Source organism: Macaca nemestrina, chromosome 11 (assembly GCF_043159975.1).
Source record: "Macaca nemestrina isolate mMacNem1 chromosome 11, mMacNem.hap1, whole genome shotgun sequence".
NCBI lineage: Eukaryota > Metazoa > Chordata > Mammalia > Primates > Cercopithecidae > Macaca > Macaca nemestrina.
Window position 1 is genome coordinate 6,175,777 of NC_092135.1, and position 17,506 is coordinate 6,193,282.

The 17,506-nt window shown below is 38.8% G+C and overlaps 1 protein-coding gene across 2 annotated transcripts in view; it reads right to left on the minus strand.

Moving 5' to 3' along the window:
• The window catches only part of LOC105492445 (contactin associated protein family member 5), a 909,336-nt gene that overhangs the window by 20,006 nt on the left and 871,824 nt on the right, over positions 1–17,506 (minus strand). The window lies entirely within an intron of this gene.

Here is a 17,506-nt window from a genome sequence, read left to right on the forward strand (position 1 = left end):
TACCGAGATGGTTCAAATGGTTATTTATTAAGATAATTTGTTTGTTTTCTGAAAGGTGGTAGGGACTCTCTCATCTACCAGTGTAGATTATAATTTTATTTTGATTCATAAATGGTCAAAGAGACTCCATTGATTTGTAAGCATGCATTATGTTGGCAGCATTAAGAGACATGATAAGGATATGGAAGAAAGTGAGAAATTAACCTCCCTTAATAATGCCTTTCTAAGTTTTGCTCTAATTTTACTCTCCTCCATCAACACCCATGTAAACTTAGCCAAGTCATCATCTCTGTCTTTTTTACATAAAGAATGAAATCGTGCATTAATGGTATGTGGCTGCTGTGACAAATTGCCACAAACTTAAATGACTTTAAACAGCTTAAAACACAAGTGTGCGATCTTGCAGTTCTGTGCATTTGAAGTCTGCCATAGATCTCATTGAGTTGAAAATCAAGTATCAGCAAGGCTGCGTTAATTCTAGAGGCTCTGGAGGAATATTACATTTCCTCGCCTTTTCCGGCTTCTAGAAACCACCCACATCCCAGGGCTTCTGTAGACTCCTTCTCTATTTCAAGGCAAGCAATGTTACATTTCTCTGTGTCTTTCTTCCACACTCACTTCAACCTATAATTCTCTTCTATCTCCTTCTTTCACTTTTAAGAACCCTTTTGATTACACTGGGTTCATCCTGATAATACAGGATTGTCTTCCTATTTCAAATACAGCTGATAAGCAATATTAATTACTTTTGCAACTTTACTTCCTCTTTGACACATCGCCTAATGTATTCTTGGGTTCTGAGGATTAGAACACAGACATCTTTGTGCACTATAATTTTTTTTTTTTTTTTTTTTTTTTTTTTTTTGAGACCGAGTCTCGCTATGTCTCCCAGACTGGAGTGCAGTGGCGTGAACTCGGCTCACTGCAAGCTCCACCTCCCGGGTTCACGCCTCAGCCTCCCGAGTAGCTGGGACTACAGGTGCCCGCCACCACGCCCGGCTAATTTTTTGTATTTATAGTAGAGACAGGGTTTCACTGTGTTAGCCAGGATGGTCTTGATCTCCTGACCTCGTGATCCACCCGCCTCGGCCTCCCAAAGGGCTGGGATTACAGGCGTGAGCCACCGCACTGGGCCTGTGCACTATAATTCTATCTACAACTTCAGGTCTGAGATTTTGTGAGAACTTTCCCAAATATGATAATGAAAATCCAATAATAAAGTGAACTGTCACTTCTTCAAATATAAAAGAACTCTGAGATGTATGAGAAACCTTCTGTCTTCCAAATATTCAAATATCTCATACAGCGCTGATATTATTTGTTACTTATTCGTGAAAGGATCACATATGTTTGTTTGTTATCATGAGCATTAAAAGACTGTATCCCACATAAAGCATCTCACAAAAAGCTTTAATGGGCTAGATGGTTTTTACTGGTGGCACCAGAACTCAGTGTATCCAGATACAATTCAGAATATACATTAGCTACAGATTGGTAGTTAGCAAGAGGTAGAGTTAAAGATCAGAAATATTTAGAGGAAGAGGCAGAAGACAAGGGAAGAGGAGCATAAAGTGTCATGGGGTTTTTGCATTGTAGGATTTCAGAACATGGAAAGTGACAAGTCATTGTAGTTCCGCCTGAAGGATCTAAGTCAACATCGCCAGTTCTCATCCCAGGACTCAATGGGGAAGAAGCCTACATAGTGTCAAGGATCTTGGAGGACATCACTATAGTGACTGTCATGACACACTCCAGATGTAAGAATAGGCACAAAGATAAGTTGGGGGAAATGCCAGCAAATGACATTCTCTCCTTGAATGAAGAGATGTTTTAAATAAAGCCCTATCTCTAGGGAAGTGTGCTTCTTCCAGATGTATTAGAAGGACGGAAACCTTGAGGTGTTTCTGAAAAGAAATGCAAAGAACAAGAATCCCTGATAGAAGAAAATATTCTCCGCATGAAGCTCAAGATCATGATTTCTCAGATCCTTACGCAGATGGAGAGGAAAAAAAACAAAAATAAGACAAAAGTTAGAAAGGTTCTAAATGATTTTAGTTTCTTATAATAGTGTTAGCTAATATGTAGTATGCTATAATAATTTGCTGAAAACAATAATTTTAAAGCTGCAAAATACTCAACATTCACCACTCACTGAGTAGCTACATGGAACTGCAATAATTGTTGTCGAAGAATGATTTCTATTCCCCTCAAAAGTTATTGTAGATATGTGTTCTCAATCTTCAAAATTTACAGATGAAGTAACTGCGACTCGAAGAAGTTCAAAGATGTACTGAAGATCACGTAGCAGAGTTGAGATTTAAACCCAAGTCTTTATGATTTTAAATGCCAAACTGTATCTAAGCAATGCAGCCTCCAAAAAAAAAAAAACCCTCCAAAATATCTCTTGTATAGAGTAAAATAATTTTACATAAATTATCTTTAAAAATGGGTTGCAAAATCTAAGGAAAGCACAAGTTATTTTGGTTAAATGCCTCACAGAATTCACTGAACTCTATATTATATTAAAGACAAATGTATTTCCTAATTCATTTTTCTGTTTTTAGGTTAAAATTACATTAGATTCATGTGGAGTTAGATGAGGGGGCTGTTTTATGTGCTGTGCTAGAGAATGGATGTTGAAGACAAACTTAATAGCGAATACGGCTCCTCAAAGGCTGACAAAATGGGAATGCAAGCAAAGGCGACACCACTGAAAAATGCCAGTATTCCCTGTTTCGCTTTTCCCAAGATTTTCTACTAACATAAAAAATCTTATCCAAAAAAAGAATGACAATGTTCAAAAGTCTTGTCACTGCCTTAAGAAACCAAAGGTATCTTGGAAAGAAAAAACAACAGCATATCCAAATGTCTTATTTGAAATTGACTTAGTTTCTCTTACTCAATACATTTTAAATATTATCAAAATATGGTTCTTGATTCTCTTTTGACTTAGCCCCGTGCCCCCCAAGGGTGATGCCAAAACAGCATGAGTTGCTGATAGGTACAGACTGGAAATTAGGCCGACCTAAGTTGATGAATCATGAACTTGCACATATGATATCTGTTTCTGCATTTCTTCAATTTTATCCACTATGAAACAGGGATAATAGTACCTACCACATGAACTGTGTCAGAAACAAATACAATAATATAAGTTGAATTTATAAGTCAATGACCATTAATGCGTCTTTGCTGTTGTATGTATTTATTTGGTTTTTGTATATATTTATATTGTACAACATGATGTTTTGATACATGCATACATTGTAGAATGGCTAAGTCAAGCTGTTTAAGGTAACATGGGGGTTTACCTTACATACCTTTTTTGTGTGTTGTGAAAACCTACTCTCAGCAATTTTCAAATATATAATATATTGTTATTAACTGCAGTCGCCATGATGTACAATAGGTCCCTTGAACTTATTCTCCAGAACTTATTTTCCAGTTTAACTAAATATTCATCCTTTGACTAACATCTCACCATAATAAAAGCATACTGTTAGGAGGAGGAGGCGGGGGGAGTGGTAGTTGGCACTAATAGTAAAATCTTTTACTCCTCCTACTATTCATCAGTTCCAAACTCTGTTGCCTGGCTTCAGTGCCCCTCAACATGCCCAAGTATTGTTGCATTTAGAACTATGGTGTAGACACTAATATGCTTGCTGTGGAAATCTACTACATTTCCACTTACTACTGATTCACGATTGAACAAATGTAGCACTCAAATTTTGAATGACTTAGTTAATTCATTTTAAACTAACTTTTTTGGCATTTAAAATTTGGCTTCCTACATTATTTTGCAAACACCTTTATTTCTTGTAAGTAAAGCTATGTTCCTCTGTTAAATCTAATAGACCTGTGATGCCCGAGAAAGTAGCACAGAGCCAATTGTAGCCTCAGAATGCACAATACTTTACACATTCGCAGTTGTTTGACAGGAAGAGAGTGATAGAATGAATCCAGGCTAGTTTTGTGCAGGCAGGTTTGTGTGTGTATGTGTGTGTGTGTGTGTGTGTGTGTGTGTGTGTTTTATATATGAAAGAAAGACAAAAAGATCAGCAATTTGCTAAAAACAGACATTGCTCGAGATTGTAACATGACATTTTCTATGTGTGAAAAGTTACTTATGACACTTGAATCCTGAAGTATAACAATGCAAAGCTGTACAGACCCATACAACAGGGGCTTATAAGAGTAAAATGTTGTATCAAGATAAAATATAAATAAGTGGAATCAATGTTAATGGAAGGTATGAGAAGTATACACAAGTAAAACTTTTTCCCTCTAGAGTTCATTGTGGCTTTCAGGTAAGGGACAAACGGTTTGAAAACTTAACTACAGGGAGGACCCAAAGTCCAAGAAATAAATAAATCTTTCAGTCCTGAAAGAGGATTGTCAAATTTGGTTAAACACACACACACACACACACCCCACCCCACACTTGGCATTTGCTTACTACTTTTATGTTTATCTTGGTACACTCATTTGTATGTACGATGTAAATATTTTCCTTTATAAAGTGAGAAAGTGAGATAATTATACACAACTTCCCGTTTGGAAAGACAAGACACATAAGGTCAAGTAATTGTTTAAAGTAAATTAACCGGTCCATGGCCAATTCAGGCCTGAAACCTAGGTTTCATGGCCATATCTCCCCTTTTTTTTCTATTATGCTATGCTTGACACTTTTCTGTAGGTATGGATTGTTGATAAGCTAAACACAATTTTATTTCTCTAGCCTGACTTAACAGTCATTCACTCACTAACACCCAGTCTCCCACCTACACATCCAACCTGTCTGCTGTGTATGATCTGAACTAACTTGCTCAGACATGATTCTCTCTGCCTGGAAGACTGTTCTGTTCCTTGACGACCTGGATAACTTCTGTACCTGCTCTGTGAAACATACATCTAATGATTGGCCACCTAGACAGCCACAGCTCCATGTTGAATATTGGACTTACAGTGACTAGCAAACACATTCTTCCTATCTCTGTGAACTTTCAATGATTTTGGAGGATGAATTTAGCAGACCAGCAAAAATTTCAGGCAATAAATCTTACAGCAGAGGGAGATCATTATGTCCATGGGAACATAAAAGAGACCCCTGACAAATCTAGGGTAACAGTGATCACATTGAGAATGCAAAACGACTTTCAGAAAAATGTATGAACATGTATATTTATGGATCTCTACTCATTCAGAGGGTGTGGTTGGGGATGGTGTGCAGAAATCTGCAATTTAAAGAACACATTCTCAGGTAATTATGATGTAGATGGTTCATGGAACACATTTTGGGAAACACTGATTTTAGAAAGATTGCTTGGAATAAATGCATTTAAATAAAGGCTTAAATGATGAATAGAAGATGGTTACATGTTTCAGGAACAAAACAAAACCTTTACAAAGTAAAGAGGGAAGTAATGTGTCACATTTAAGACACTGAAAAATGAAGTTAACTCTGTCTGAAATAAGGCAAAAGATGACACTGAATAGATACGTAGGAGTCAGAGCGAGGTAAAGAACTTCAATATTCCTGGCCAGATACGGTGGCTCATGCCTGTAATCCCAGCATTTTGGGAGGCCAAGGCATGCGGATCACCTGAAGTCAGGAGTTCGACACCAGCCTGGACAACATAGTGAAACCCCGTCTCTACTAAAAATACAGAAATTAGCTGGGTGTGGTGGCATACACCTATAATCCCAGCTACTTGGGAGGCTGAGGGAGGAGACTCACTTGAACCTAGGAGGTGGAGGTTGCAGTGAGCTGAGATGGGGTCACTGTACTCCAGCCTGGGTGACAAGAGCAAAACTGTCTCAAAACAAAAAAAAAAAAAAAGACCTTCCATATTCCTAAGACATTTTGCGTAATTCTATTAGGCTGCCTTTGCTTTGCCATTTTGTCTGTCCTCCCCTTCTTGCTTTAACAAAGGCTGTCCTTTTCAAAACTTCATTCACATCAACCAGAATACAGTGCCCAATACAGATTAAGTGTCAAGCCAATGTCAGGAACATAAATTAGTGAATGAAAAAATAAATATCTCTTAATATCAACAATAATGGCACCTAATTAATGATATTCCTCTGTGTGTGTGTGTGTGTGTGTGTGCATTTCAAACTTCTTCATCCTTGACCTTGATAAACACATAGTTTCTTTACTTTTACATCTACATCCACAGCATGTTATCCAGAGCTCTCTTTGATGAAGGAAGCCAAGTTCTGATTAGAACTTCATTAATATTTCTTACAACTCTGCCAAGAGTGCACAGGGAATATTTTCTTCCATTATTCTCAGCATTTTGATACCTAAAACCAAATCAACTCTTGATATGGAACCTGAATGGCAAGGCAAGCCTGGTTGCACACATCACAATGTCTGTTCTGTTTACAGTGACCCCACAAGCCTTACAAGGCAGGGCCTGTGCACCGACTCTGCACACTGTCCACTGGCCTCCTCCCAAGCATTGCATGACAGGTTCCTTTTTTTCAGGTGCCAGACTGAAAGTCCTTTCCTCACAGAGGACTTCCTTGGGCACCTTCCTAAGGAGCACTCCTCCCTCCTCCCACTGTCTGATTCTCTACCAACTAAAAACAGTTGATTTCCCTTCTGATTCTTTCACTAACTTCATAATTGCATGTGTGTCCCTGTGTGTGGTTATTGAGTCTTCCTCTATGTACCACTCTAGATCATCCGTTTCATGAAGAAAGGATTCCTGTTTTGCTTATAACTAACAACCTATTTCTCTATTTTTTTGAGACAGGGTCTTGCTCTGTCACCCAGGCTGGAATGAAATGGTAAGATCATGGTTCACTGCAGCCTCATCCTCCCAAGTTCAAGCGCTGCTCCCACCTCAGCCTCCCCAGTGGCAGGGACTACAGGCACATGCCACCACACCTGGCTACTTTTTAAAATTTATTGTGGAGAAGAGGTCTCACTATGTTGCCAAGTTGGTCTCAAAATCCTGGGCTCAAACAATCCTTCCACCTTAGACTTCTAAAGTGCTGGGATTACAAATGTCAGCCACCATACCTGGCGCTACTTCTTAGCAAAGCACCTTGGACACAGAAGTTGGGAAATAAATGTTTTTGAAAGATCAAATGGGTCCACATTGCATAAGGTCTGGCACTTCACAGGTCTTCCATGAGTCTTCTTATATAAAAATGCACACATACTGACAGATAAAAGGATGAAGAAATAGATAGATAGATGATAGATGGATATCAATGATACAAGAAGTCAAAAAAAAAAAAAAAAAAGAAAAACATAACCAAGTCAATTCAGTAAACAAACCTTCTACCACTTGAGGATTCATTATTTCAACTGAACAGCTAATTACCTGGCTAAATTAATTTTTCACTTTTTAATTGGGTTGCTTGATAACATGCATTATGTAAAGGCCCCCAGATGGATGTAAGACAGTGAGTGCTGAATCAGTAAAACCTTAGCTACACATCCAAGTTAAAAACTCCTAGGGATTATACTCCTAATGCCAATTCTTCTTATTTTTATATAAAAATCACTTTGTTGGCATTAAGACTGGGACTTGAAGGCCAGGTACGGTGGCTCACTCCTATAATCCCAGCACTTTGGGAAGCCAAGGCAAGAGGATTGCTTGATCCTGGGAGTTCAAAACCAGCTCTGGCAAAATGGCTAGACTCATCTCTATAAAGAATTTAAAAATTAGGCAGGCATGGTGGTGTATTTCTGTAGTCCCAACTGCTCAGTTGGCTGAGGCGAGAGGATCATTTGAACCTCGGAGATTGAGGCTGCAGTGAGCCATGGTCAGGCCATTACATTCCCACCTCGGTGACAGAGCAAGATTTTGTCTTTAAAAAAAAAGAAAAAAAAAACGGGATTTGCAAGTTGATAGGAAATCTCATTTCTTTGGGACTGAAAGAAACAAAAATAATTCCTCCTGGATTGTTCATTATTTACTTGGTGGAGTCAGAATAAATGATGCACGTGTACTGGTTTACACCTATGTTGTTTACTTTATTAAAGGAAATGAGCAAAACAAGGGTCCTGCATATTCCAAGAGAGATTTTGTTTTTAGAAAAGCTTAAAATTAATCATAGAAATACATCCTAGGATATGTTTATTATATATTATTAAGGATAAATATATCCTTAACTTTGGTGAAGTTAAGAATGCCAAAAAAATGTAAACGTGATATTCGGCATCTTCAGTGACTTAATGTTATCTTCTTTTTATTGCAGATGTAAGCATATGGTACATTTTATTTGTTGAAAGTCTTTCTAAAACAAGTAACAGAAAATCCAACCTATAGGGATCTATCTAAACAATACTGCGGTTACTTATCTCACATAACAAGGTATCGAGAGGAAAGGAAAATTCTGGGTACAGAACATGAGGGCTCCCCCTCTGTGGGGTTCTTTCATTTTATTCTCAGGCTGGAATAGGGTGAGTATGCAGTTCCAGGCATTACATTCAGATGCAACAATGTCCAGCAGCAAAAACAAACAAACAACAAACCAACCAAGTGTGTCTGTCTCATCCTGTGTCTCTATTTAAAAATGGAATGTCCTGACTCAGAATCTGAAACACTCGCTCACCTTGCAAGATTTCTCTAATTGGCCAGATTGTGTCACAATTTATGCCTACACCAATCGCTGGCAAAGGAAATGAACCACAGTCATTTGCTCAGACCAGCAGTGTTCAAACTTTTTGGTCTCAAGATTCCTTTCGACTTTAAAAATCGCAAAGAGGTTTGGGATATCTGTATTTTATTATCTATCAGTGTCAACTTTGTCCTGAATGAAAACTGAGAGAATCTGAAAACAAGAGCCCACAGCACACATTCCATTAGTTATCCTAGGGATAGCATCATCAGGTACGGCATAGCCTCTGAAAAACTCCTCTATGTATACGTAAGAGAATGAGCGTGAAAAAGGCCAATAATGTCTATTATAAAAATAAAGACGGTTTAGATCTAATGGATTCCTTAAAAGGATCTCAAAATTATGACCCCTGGACAAAACCGGAGTATCACTGGATCACATTGTTAGAAGGAATCTTCAGGGATGTCAGATGGAGCATATGACTTCAGTGAAGAGCGTGAATAGTTGCACAGAATTGGAATTCTGTTGGTAAAGGAAAGGGAGTCAAAATGGATGTGGGTAGTCCACCAACAGCCAGTTACACATATGTAAGCCAATCTTTGAAAACCAAGTGAGAGTTTTTTTTTTTTTTTTTTTTTTTTGAGACACAGTCTCGCTTTGTCACCCAGGCTGGAGTACAGGGGCGCGATCTCGGCTCATTGCAAGCTCCGCCTCCCAGGTTCACGTCATTCTCCTGCCTCAGCCTCCCGAGTAGTTGGGACTACAGGCATCCGCCACCAAGTCCAGCTAATTCTTTTTGTATTTTTTTTTTTTTTTTTTTAGTAGAGACAGGGCTTCACTGTGTTAGCCAGGATGGTCTCGATCTCCTGACCTTGTGATCTGCCCGTGTCTGCCTCCCAAAGTGCTGGGATTACAGGCGTGAGCCACCGTGCTCGGTCAAGTGAGATTTTTTTAACGTATCTGTAGTAAAACACATATGATATATGTGTTTAAAATGTGGTCATTTTTGATGAGTTATATCTAACTGCTATACATATTCTGATGTCTAATACATATATGTAATTTTATCATATACATTTTTATGAAATACATTTTTTACAATTTAAAAGTCTGTTATTTCTGATGAGTCACATACTGGCCTCTATAAAGATCCAGAGAGTCTAAGTTGAATGACTTAAATTTGACTGTTATCAATTTGTAAAAGTGGAACTATTCTCTGGGGATTGCAGTCCAGCTGCACCCCCCCCCAAGAAAAATGGTCCCACAGTTGACCATTACATACAGCATCCAATGCTGCTTGCCTTTTTGTGTTTTATAGTGCCAAGTCTCCTGCATTCTGATGCTAACCTGTAACAGTTTGTCTCACACTACCAGGCAATATTACATTGCACTCAGGATGCCCTTTGTAGTTATTGCTCCATAATAATACTAGGAGACACTAATTATGGAGCTTCTACCGGGTTAAGTGAACCATCATGCAGAGAAATGGCACACAGTAGCATTAGGACTTGGAAAGACAACGCACTGCTTTGACGACAAATTTTAAAGGTCATGGAACTACCACAGTTCTTATTAAGATCGCTTTACCCGGTTTCAGCTTGTGGAGTCAGTCTTACCATCCTGCTGTACTGAGTAAAATGAAGACTGTCTGCCTAACATTTCTCACAAATGGATGTCTAATGTGCACTAAATTCTGCTTTAAGGGCCTGATGACACTGGACCATCTTCTGTTACTCTGCCCATTTTAAAGACAAAGAAATGGAAACAAAAGGGGTTAAATAATGTGCCCAAAATAGCAGCCAGCAAGTGGTAGAGCTGAGATTTGAACCCAGCCCCTGCGTACCCAATCCCAGCCTGTAGGATGGTACACTGGCTTCCTTTTGTAATTGTTAATGCTCCCAGTGAATGAATCTTTAAATTCTCTTATATGTACTTTTCTCATAATTTAGTAATCATTTCCCCCTCGAACTTATTAACCACCTTCAGCAAAGTTTGCCCATCCCAGAGAGTCAAACACCCTTCCTCCCTAATGAACTTGTTAACCGACTGGCAACCTAATGAGATAATAATGCGTGATGACTGCTTACTGTGCTCTTCTTCAAGATGGCATATTTATATTTTAGAAGTCTCCAGCGCCTTCATACAAAGAAAAAACATATTTCTGGGATTTCTGTACAGGAGGCATTTTGGAACTAGCGTTTTGCCGCCCGCTTCAAATCACACCGCAAATTCAATTCAGTAAATACTAATTGAGGTTGAACTGAGCACAAAACATTGGATATTGTGTCTGCATAAAGACCGCCTGCTTAGCTCTTCAAGCAAGCATGCCACAATTACAGTATAGCACTCACCAGTAGGGCTTGGCCCAGTCCCGAAGCCTCCTCCTGCCGAAAACTTCCCACCCAGCTCAGTTTAAAGAGAATGGTCCCTTCTCTGCATCCTACAGAATTCTTTATCCAGAGCTCTTGCCTCAGAACTCATGTTATACTTTTCTTGTTTTGTCTCTTGAATTTTTTTCTCTGCTACATGATGAGGTGGCTGCCAGTATAATGGATCTCAAAGAGCTCAAACTGGTTTCAGTGACCCAGATGTGAGCAAACATAAATTCGTCCACTGACTTTTCTGTAGGGCAAGGAAACCCTAAGGGATTGTCCAGCTCACAGAGTCATCAGTTCTTGGAAATTTATATCATTGTTCTTCTAGTACAGCTGTTCATTTTGCTATAATGGTAGCATTTCCTTCCCAGTTTCTCCGTCTGATTCCAGAAAGTACGAAAACATAAATCATCCTCATAAGATAAATTTACATTTGACTGCATATATCAAGAAGAAAACAGTGGCTCAAATAAAGTGAGAGTTTATTTCATTTGTGGTTAATGAGAAGTCTGATATTAGGCAGTCCAAGGTTGGTATCTTGTTTCTAGATCATCAGAGGCGCAGAATTCTTTCTAGACTTATACTTCCCTCTCCATAGGCTGTAGCCTTAGATAGCCTTAATGACTTTAGAAGCTCTAGCCATTACCCCTATATTCCAGGGAGAAGAAAGCAGGGAGGGCGAAGGGCACATATTTGTGAAGTTGGGACATTTGGAAAACTCTAGTGACTTCTGCTTACAGCACATGGTCCAGGACAATGTCACATGGCCATTCTTAACTCAAGGGAGGCTAGGAAATGTACTGTTTCTAAATGGGAATATTATTCCCTCAAAAACAAAAACAACAAACCACGAACACCATTGTGTTTTATTAAGAAAAAGAGAGTGAATATTGAATGTTGGATAGGCTGTTAACAGTCCCTGCCTCAACTCTCTTCTAACAAATAAACTTTCTTCTTCTCTACACCTACCATCAACTAAATATGTACACAGTTTCCCCTTTAGAACAGGTTTTTATCACCAATGAATCAGACTTCCAGGGTTCAACATTAACATTGTATCCTTGGACAGATTACATGATATCTTTTGGGCTCAGTTTCTTTATCTATCACATGGGGATGAATATAGTGCCTGCATATAGTAGATCAAAAAGGACAGTAATCGTCATCATCATCATGCCCTTCACCGAGAGATGGGGTCTATTTCCCTTCCTCTTGAATCTGAGCTGACTTGTGACTGCTTTCTCCACTAGAACACACTGAAAATTATTCCCTGCCAGTTCTGAGACTAGCTTTCAAGAGGGCTGGTAATTTCTGCCTACTAGAGAGACTGTGTGGAGAGGTCCTAAGACTAAATGGAGAACGAAAGACTAGCTGAGCTCAGCCTTCCAGATATCCCCATCAAGGCACCCAGCATGTGAGCAAACTCACTTAGATCCTCCAGACTATTCCAGCCACTAGCCAAATATCACCAAGCGACTGAGACTTAATCAATGTCACAAGTAGCTGAAGAACTCTAGTAGGCTGTGCCCAACTTTCTAACCCACAAAATGGTGAGATATTGTAAAATGGATACCGATTTAAGCTACTAAATTATGGGGTGGTTTAATATGCCACAATAGACACTCAGAATTCTACCACATACTTTTTTGTGTGAGCATTAAATGTAATAATGAAGGTAAAGCTCTTTTTTGCTCATTGCCTGGCACATGCTAAATACACAGCACTGTTTAGTTTATACATTATGTTCTAAGATCTACCATGTCTGTCTGTAGAAGGAGACTCTCCACCTGTGTAGGTCTCTATACACTTACCAGCTCGTAACTAAGGCTGGTCTAATTAGTCTTTCAGCTGGCATTTTACTTTTATTCAGCTATTTTTACTACTCCTTCAAACTTCCTGCACTAATGTATTGTCTAAGATTAGAAGATCTGTGAAATGGGGTTTATGCCTTATATGCCTTTTATTTAAGGCTATATCATATAGTGGAATAAATATATTGTTGGCATCAAGCAAATCTGTCTTTGCATACCAGGTCAGCCAATTGAGGAATGGATGGTGACTCTTACAGTTTAAATTTGCTCTGAAGCAGATACCAAGGCAGGCATTAGAGTGCAAGTAGTTCATTTGAGAAATGATGAAAGCACTGACAGGGTGGTGGGCAGAGATAAGAAGGGGAAGGAAACATTAAGGAGACCAACCAGCCAATGAAGAACACAATCAGACTTATCCCTATGGATGGTGAGGGAGCTACGATATTAATGCATCAGCTCACATTATAATTGACTGAAGATAATTCCCAGGAGGAAGCAAAACCTGGGCACTTCTGGGTTGCCATATAGATAGGGAAAACAAGCGTCTATGACCAGAGAAAGATTTTAGCAACATTTCAGGTATGGAGGTTGTAACTGAGCTGGCATTGAAGTGGTAAAGGCAGGGGCTATGACAGAGCACCAACAGCATGTACTAGAGAAAGCTTGGACAAGATACTGAACATTGATTTTCTCACCTCTCAAATCAGGATAAAAACAATAAATCTAAAGAGTTATTCTCCTGAAATCTATGTATATTATTTCTAATACTCCCAAAGTTCTACCCTTACAGAATTTACAGATATAAGTCAATAGAGTTGGAGAAATAGCTGGGGTGAAATAAATGCCAGTTGACTAAAACTCAGTAATTCTTCTAAAAAATGACAGTATATGACTGTCTTTGAAATATTTATTCCCATCATCCTAACACATATAACAGTGGTGATAATACTGTTTTGGTTTAAATCACTCAAATACTTTAATAAAAACAAAAAAATTTACTGATCCAGAGGACAAACCTTATGTGAAATGATAATAAAAACCAAAGGGACTTGCCACAATTTTCACTATTTTTATCATAGTAATTACTGGCATTAGCACTAACAGATAAGAAGTGTATTGGCATTTTAGTTTAATCAATAAACACCAGCTATATCATAAAGGAGCACTTGAGTGAATGCCTACAAAAATACTTTATGCTAAAATCAAAAGCATAAAATTTAGAAAAGAGTTTAGAAAAGAGCTCTCGAGGAAAAGACAAGGAAAATGCTATATTTAAAAACCCTATCTCACTCCATATTCAATAAATGGCACTGGGATAGCGGACCATCCATATGTAGAAGAATGAAACTGGACCCCTACCTTTCACAATATACAAGAATTAACTCAAGGCAGATTAAATATTAAATGTAAGGCTGACTATGGTAGTTCGAGCCTGTAATTCTAGCACTTTGGGAGGCCAAGTCAGGAGGATAACTTGAGGTCAGGAGTTGGAGACCAACATGGTGAAACCCCGTCTCTACTACAAATACAAAAATTAACCAGGCATGATGATGCATGCCTGTAGTCCCAGCTACTTGGGAGGCTGAGGCAGGAGAATCACTTGAACCTGGGAGGCAGAGGTTGCAGTAAGCTGAGATTGTGCCACTGCACTCCAGCATGGGTGCCTGGGTGACAAAGTAAGATTCTCTCTCTCTCTCGGGGGAAAAAAAAAAAAAAAAAAAGTAATACAAGAACTCAAACTACAAGAATCCTAAAAGAAAAGCTAGGAACACCATTTCAGACATCAGACTTGAAAAATAATTTATGATCACATCCTCAAAAGCAATTGTGACAAAAACAAAAATTGACAAATGTAACCCAATTAAACTAAAGAGCTTCTGCACAGCAAAAGAAATCAACAGGGTAAATAGACAACCTACACAATGGGAGAAAATATATGCAAACTATGCATCTGACAAAGGTATGATATTTAGAATTTATAAGAAACTTCAACAAATCAGCAAGCTAAAAACAGCTAACTTTACTAAAAAAAAAAGGGCAAAGGACGTGATGAGACATTTCTCAAAAGAAGACATACAAGTGACAGACTTATGAAAAAACGCTCAACCTCACTAATTGTTAGAGAGATGCAAATCAAAACCACAATGAGATACCATCTCATGCGAATCAGAATATCTATTATTAAAAAGTCAAAAAACAACAAACGTTGATGAGGCTTGGAGAAAAGAAGAAGCTTATTCACTGTTGGTAGAAATCCAAATTAGTTCAGCCACTGTGGAAAGTAGTTTGGAGAGTCCTCAAAGAAATTAAAACAGAACTACCATTCAACACAGCAATCCCATTATTAGGTATATATATATAAAAAAATAAAATAAATTGTTTTACCAAAAAGACACATGTGCTCATATGTTCATTATAGCACTGTTCACAATAGCAAAGACATGGAATCAACCTACATGCCCATCAATGGTGGACTGGATAAGGAAAATGTGGTACATATACACTATTGAATACTATACAGCCATAAAACAGAATGAAATCAAGTCCTCTGCAGCAACGTGGATACACTTGGAGGTCATTATCTTAAATGAATGAAGACAGGACCAGAAAACCAAACACTGTATGTTCTCACTTATAAGTGGGAGCTAAACATTAGGATGGACAAAAAGGTGGCAAAAATAGACACCGAGGACTATTAAAAGGGGGAAAGGGTTGAAAAACTCACTGTCGAATACTATACTCAATACTAGGTGACGGGATCAATTATATCCCAAACCTGAGCATCAGGCAATATATCCACGTGATAAATCTGCACAGGTGCCCCTGTATCTAAGATACTATAAAAGCTAAAATCATTTAAAAAGAAAAAGAAACCAATCTTCTTTAAAAAAAAAGAATCACTCATGACTTCTCATTACATTTTAGATAAATGAAAACAAAAAACAATCCTGGCTTTTCAGGTCTTGGACTCCCCTGCGTGTCCCATTCCACCTCCACCGCCTGACTTACACGGCCTGGCTCTGCAAGACCAGGCTGTCCACGGGGTCTCCTATGCCAGGAATTAAAATGCGGTAAAACAGAGAGAATAGGAGACGTGAAGTTTCTTTTCCGCCAAGGTTTCTTTCTAGCCTGAATTTCACAGGAGTTCTTTCTTTCATCTTCATTTTCAGATTCCCCAGCTACAATTGCCTCCATATGGCACCTAAATATTCAGCAGTCACTGTGCACTAAGCAGTGTGTGTAAAAGCATGTAATACATACATCCAGAGTTATTTAATCATCAAAACAACTCTGGTAGGTTGCAATGATGATTCCTGGTTTTCAGATGAGAAAACTGAGGCCAGATAAAAGGAGGAACTTGCCAGGGTCTCAGCTACCTGTGGTTGAGCCAAGCTTCAGGCTCTGTCTGTCCAATGGCAGGTCTCAAGCTCTCACCATTATACTGTCCTACCACTGTCACATAGGCAAGTGTCAGCTCTCACTGCCAGATATGTTTCTACTGATGCTTAATAATAAGCATCTCCCTCCCAAAGGAACAGAAAGGAATTAGAAACAGACAATATTTGGGGAGCAGGGAGGAATGGCTAACTATGATAGAAAAGTATGTTAACCCATCCCTCACCATCTATAGAAGTGCTGGTTAGAAGGGGTTTTTATATTACTTATGACCACTGAAGATGTGTGTCCAAGAGATGTAGTAAGCTGAAATCTGAATTCAGTGCTCTCCAAGTTTATTGACACGTTGAGATGCAAACTGCAATTGCTCATAACTTAGATGTAACTTGTAGAATTCTAGAGCTTCCAGAAGCAGAGCGCAAAGAAAGATAAAAGTTTAATACCCTATTTATAGAAAAGGGAGCCATCTTTTTCTGATGAACATCTAGATGACGAGGGGCAATTTCAGAACTGAAACCTCCACTCTATGAGTCTAGGTTCTCCAGAATAACAGAGCCAACAGGATTATATATACATATGGTATAAGGAATTAGCTCACATGATCATGGGGGTGGAAAAGTCCCCAGACCTGCAGTCAGCAAGCAGGAGATCCAGGAGGGCTGAGGGTGTAAATTCCAGTCCTAAAGCTAGATGGCTGTACCTCCAGGAGAGTTAATGTCTCTGTTTGAGTCCAAAGGGAGAGAAAGACAAGTGCTCCAGTTTGAGGGCGGTCGGCAGGAGAAGTTCCCTCTTACTCGGCCTTTTGATTCTATTCAGGTCTTCAGCTGATTGAGTGAAGCCCACCCACAGTGGGGAGGACAATCTGCTTTACTTATCTACCAGTGCTAATGCTGACTACATCTGGAAACCTCCTTCCAGGCACACTCAGAATAGTGTTTAACCAAATGTCTGGGCACCCTATAGCCCAGCCAAGCTGACACCTACAATTACTCATAACAGCCACTTCATAAGTGAGTCAACTAATTTTCTTCTTCCTTTGCTTGATTCCAGTTTTCTCCTCCTAACCTCACACAAGGAAATTCTTATCAAATATCAGAGTTTCAAAATGAGTCAATCACAAAGATACAAGATGGATATAAATGATGCATAATCAAACTCTTTCCTATGCATATGATAAAAAAAATTACTGTGATCTTTCAAAAAAAATTAGATAGGATGAAGTCCTGAGCAATTTTCAGGCAAAGGTTTTACCAAAGAATACAAGGGGGAATGAGAAGTCCTGATTTGAGATCCTGAGTTCCATCCACTACATAGCTCAGCTCTTTGGACTTCCCTCTTCTCTCT